A 5,310-nucleotide genomic window follows, 5' to 3' on the forward strand; every position below is an offset into this window, starting at 1 on the left:
AGGAGGTTGGTGTCTGACAGTCCAGCTGTTACCTGTTTGAGGAGGTTGGTGTCTGACAGTCCTGCTGTTACCTGTTTGAGGAGGTTGGTGTGTCTGACAGTCCAGCTGTTACCTGTTTGAGGAGGTTGGTGTCTGACAGTCCAGCTGTTACCTGTTTGAGGAGGTTGGTGTCTGACAGTCCTGCTGTTACCTGTTTGAGGAGGTTGGTGTGTCTGACAGTCCAGCTGTTACCTGTTTGAGGAGGTTGGTGTCTGACAGTCCAGCTGTTACCTGTTTGAGGAGGTTGGTGTCTGACAGTCCAGCTGTTACCTGTTTGAGGAGGTTGGTGTCTGACAGACCAGCTGTTACCTGTTTGAGGAGGTTGGTGTCTGACAGTCCAGCTGTTACCTGTTTGAGGAGGTTGGTGTCTGACAGTCCTGCTGTTACCTGTTTGAGGAGGTTGGTGTCTGACAGTCCAGCTGTTACCTGTTTGAGGAGGTTGGTGTGTCTGACAGTCCAGCTGTTACCTGTTTGAGGAGGTTGGTGTCTGACAGTCCAGCTGTTACCTGTTTGAGGAGGTTGGTGTCTGACAGTCCTGCTGTTACCTGTTTGAGGAGGTTGGTGTCTGACAGTCCAGCTGTTACCTGTTTGAGGAGGTTGGTGTCTGACAGTCCAGCTGTTACCTGTTTGAGGAGGTTGGTGTCTGACAGTCCTGCTGTTACCTGTTTGAGGAGGTTGGTGTCTGACGGTCCAGCTGTTACCTGTTTGAGGAGGTTGGTGTCTGACAGTCCAGCTGTTACCTGTTTGAGGAGGTTGGTGTCTGACAGTCCAGCTGTTACCTGTTTGAGGAGGTTGGTGTCTGACAGTCCTGCTGTTACCTGTTTGAGGAGGTTGGTGTCTGACAGTCCATCTGTTACCTGTTTGAGGAGGTTGGTGTCTGACAGTCCAGCTGTTACCTGTTTGAGGAGGTTGGTGTCTGACAGTCCAGCTTTTACCTGTTTGAGGAGGTTGGTGTCTGACAGTCCAGCTGTTACCTGTTTGAGGAGGTTGGTGTGTCTGACAGTCCAGCTGTTACCTGTTTGAGGAGGTTGGTGTCTGACAGTCCAGCTGTTACCTGTTTGAGGAGGTTGGTGTCTGACAGTCCAGCTGTTACCTGTTTGAGGAGGTTGGTGTCTGACAGTCCAGCTGTTACCTGTTTGAGGAGGTTGGTGTCTGACAGTCCTGCTGTTACCTGTTTGAGGAGGTTGGTGTCTGACAGTCCAGCTGTTACCTGTTTGAGGAGGTTGGTGTCTGACAGTCCTGCTGTTACCTGTTTGAGGAGGTTGGTGTGTCTGACAATCCAGCTGTTACCTGTTTGAGGAGGTTGGTGTCTGACAGTCCAGCTGTTACCTGTTTGAAGAGGTTGGTGTCTGACAGTCCTGCTGTTACCTGTTTGAGGAGGTTGGTGTGTCTGACAGTCCAGCTGTTACCTGTTTGAGGAGGTTGGTGTCTGACAGTCCAGCTGTTACCTGTTTGAGGAGGTTGGTGTCTGACAGTCCAGCTGTTACCTGTTTGAGGAGGTTGGTGTCTGACAGACCAGCTGTTACCTGTTTGAGGAGGTTGGTGTCTGACAGTCCAGCTGTTACCTGTTTGAGGAGGTTGGTGTCTGACAGTCCAGCTGTTACCTGTTTGAGGAGGTTGGTGTCTGACGGTCCAGCTGTTACCTGTTTGAGGAGGTTGGTGTCTGACAGTCCTGCTGTTACCTGTTTGAGGAGGTTGGTGTGTCTGACAGTCCAGCTGTTACCTGTTTGAGGAGGTTGGTGTCTGACAGTCCTGCTGTTACCTGTTTGAGGAGGTTGGTGTCTGACAGTCCAGCTGTTACCTGTTTGAGGAGGTTGGTGTCTGACAGTCCAGCTGTTACCTGTTTGAGGAGGTTGGTGTCTGACAGTCCAGCTGTTACCTGTTTGAGGAGGTTGGTGTCTGACGGTCCAGCTGTTACCTGTTTGAGGAGGTTGGTGTCTGACAGTCCAGCTGTTACCTGTTTGAGGAGGTTGGTGTCTGACAGTCCTGCTGTTACCTGTTTGAGGAGGTTGGTGTCTGACAGTCCAGCTGTTACCTGTTTGAGGAGGTTGGTGTGTCTGACAGTCCAGCGCTGGAAGGATGTTCCAGTGTCACTCTGGATCTCAATGAACTCATCCTCCTGGGTCTTAGGAGTTGTGATGTTGGACACCTGACAGGAGGGGCAGGAGAGATTATATCACATTATATTGTTGGAGAAAAAAATAGTGATTATATAACATTAGATTGTACTTGGAGTATGCTTCTCCTGACTGTACTAGATGAGAGTTGGTTTGAACGGTGGTGTACTCACAGTGAATACCCTCTCTGGTTGACTGTACTAGAGGAGCGGTGGTGTACTCACAGTGAATACCCTCTCTGGTTGACTGTACTAGAGGAGCGGTGGTGTACTCACAGTGAATACCCTCTCTGGTTGACTGTACTAGAGGAGCGGTGGTGTACTCACAGTGAATACCCTCTCTGGTTGACTGTACTAGAGGAGCGGTGGTGTACTCACAGTGAATACCCTCTCTGGTTGACTGTACTAGAGGAGCGGTGGTGTACTCACAGTGAATACCCTCTCTGGTTGACTGTACTAGAGGAGCGGTGGTGTACTCACAGTGAATACCCTCTCTGGTTGACTGTACTAGAGGAGCGGTGGTGTACTCACAGTGAATACCCTCTCTGGTTGACTGTACTAGAGGAGCGGTGGTGTACTCACAGTGAATACCCTCTCTGGTTGACTGTACTAGAGGAGCGGTGGTGTACTCACAGTGAATACCCTCTCTGGTTGACTGTACTAGAGGAGCGGTGGTGTACTCACAGTGAATACCCTCTCTGGTTGACTGTACTAGAGGAGCGGTGGTGTACTCACAGTGAATACCCTCTCTGGTTGACTGTACTAGAGGAGCGGTGGTGTACTCACAGTGAATACCCTCTCTGGTTGACTGTACTAGAGGAGCGGTGGTGTACTCACAGTGAATACCCTCTCTGGTTGACTGTACTAGAGGAGCGGTGGTGTACTCACAGTGAATACCCTCTCTGGTTGACTGTACTAGAGGAGCGGTGGTGTACTCACAGTGAATACCCTCTCTGGTTGACTGTACTAGAGGAGCGGTGGTGTACTCACAGTGAATACCCTCTCTGGTTGACTGTACTAGAGGAGCGGTGGTGTTCTCACAGTGAATACCCTCTCTGGTTGACTGTACTAGAGGAGCGGTGGTGTACTCACAGTGAATACCCTCTCTGGTTGACTGTACTAGAGGAGCGGTGGTGTACTCACAGTGAATACCCTCTCTGGTTGACTGTACTAGAGGAGCGGTGGTGTACTCACAGTGAATACCCTCTCTGGTTGACTGTACTAGAGGAGCGGTGGTGTACTCACAGTGAATACCCTCTCTGGTTGACTGTACTAGAGGAGCGGTGGTGTACTCACAGTGAATACCCTCTCTGGTTGACTGTACTAGAGGAGCGGTGGTGTACTCACAGTGAATACCCTCTCTGGTTGACTGTACTAGAGGAGCGGTGGTGTACTCACAGTGAATACCCTCTCTGGTTGACTGTACTAGAGGAGCGGTGGTGTACTCACAGTGAATACCCTCTCTGGTTGACTGTACTAGAGGAGCGGTGGTGTACTCACAGTGAATACCCTCTCTGGTTGACTGTACTAGAGGAGCGGTGGTGTACTCACAGTGAATACCCTCTCTGGTTGACTGTACTAGAGGAGCGGTGGTGTTCTCACAGTGAATACCCTCTCTGGTTGACTGTACTAGAGGAGCGGTGGTGTACTCACAGTGAATACCCTCTCTGGTTGACTGTACTAGAGGAGCGGTGGTGTTACTCACAGTGAATACCCTCTCTGGTTGACTGTACTAGAGGAGCGGTGGTGTACTCACAGTGAATACCCTCTCTGGTTGACTGTACTAGAGGAGCGGTGGTGTACTCACAGTGAATACCCTCTCTGGTTGACTGTACTAGAGGAGCGGTGGTGTACTCACAGTGAATACCCTCTCTGGTTGACTGTACTAGAGGAGCGGTGGTGTACTCACAGTGAATACCCTCTCTGGTTGACTGTACTAGAGGAGCGGTGGTGTTCTCACAGTGAATACCCTCTCTGGTTGACTGTACTAGAGGAGCGGTGGTGTACTCACAGTGAATACCCTCTCTGGTTGACTGTACTAGAGGAGCGGTGGTGTACTCACAGTGAATACCCTCTCTGGTTGACTGTACTAGAGGAGCGGTGGTGTTCTCACAGTGAATACCCTCTCTGGTTGACTGTACTAGAGGAGCGGTGGTGTACTCACAGTGAATACCCTCTCTGGTTGACTGTACTAGAGGAGCGGTGGTGTTCTCACAGTGAATACCCTCTCTGGTTGACTGTACTAGAGGAGCGGTGGTGTACTCACAGTGAATACCCTCTCTGGTTGACTGTACTAGAGGAGCGGTGGTGTTCTCACAGTGAATACCCTCTCTGGTTGACTGTACTAGAGGAGCGGTGGTGTACTCACAGTGAATACCCTCTCTGGTTGACTGTACTAGAGGAGCGGTGGTGTACTCACAGTGAATACCCTCTCTGGTTGACTGTACTAGAGGAGCGGTGGTGTACTCACAGTGAATACCCTCTCTGGTTGACTGTACTAGAGGAGCGGTGGTGTACTCACAGTGAATACCCTCTCTGGTTGACTGTACTAGAGGAGCGGTGGTGTACTCACAGTGAATACCCTCTCTGGTTGACTGTACTAGAGGAGCGGTGGTGTACTCACAGTGAATACCCTCTCTGGTTGACTGTACTAGAGGAGCGGTGGTGTTCTCACAGTGAATACCCTCTCTGGTTGACTGTACTAGAGGAGCGGTGGTGTACTCACAGTGAATACCCTCTCTGGTTGACTGTACTAGAGGAGCGGTGGTGTTCTCACAGTGAATACCCTCTCTGGTTGACTGTACTAGAGGAGCGGTGGTGTACTCACAGTGAATACCCTCTCTGGTTGACTGTACTAGAGGAGCGGTGGTGTTCTCACAGTGAATACCCTCTCTGGTTGACTGTACTAGAGGAGCGGTGGTGTACTCACAGTGAATACCCTCTCTGGTTGACTGTACTAGAGGAGCGGTGGTGTACTCACAGTGAATACCCTCTCTGGTTGACTGTACTAGAGGAGCGGTGGTGTACTCACAGTGAATACCCTCTCTGGTTGACTGTACTAGAGGAGCGGTGGTGTACTCACAGTGAATACCCTATCTGGTTGACTGTACTAGAGGAGCGGTGGTGTACTCACAGTGAATACCCTCTCTGGTTGA

This window comes from Oncorhynchus keta, unplaced genomic scaffold (genome assembly GCF_023373465.1).
Source record: "Oncorhynchus keta strain PuntledgeMale-10-30-2019 unplaced genomic scaffold, Oket_V2 Un_contig_4644_pilon_pilon, whole genome shotgun sequence".
In the NCBI taxonomy this organism is placed as follows: domain Eukaryota; kingdom Metazoa; phylum Chordata; class Actinopteri; order Salmoniformes; family Salmonidae; genus Oncorhynchus; species Oncorhynchus keta.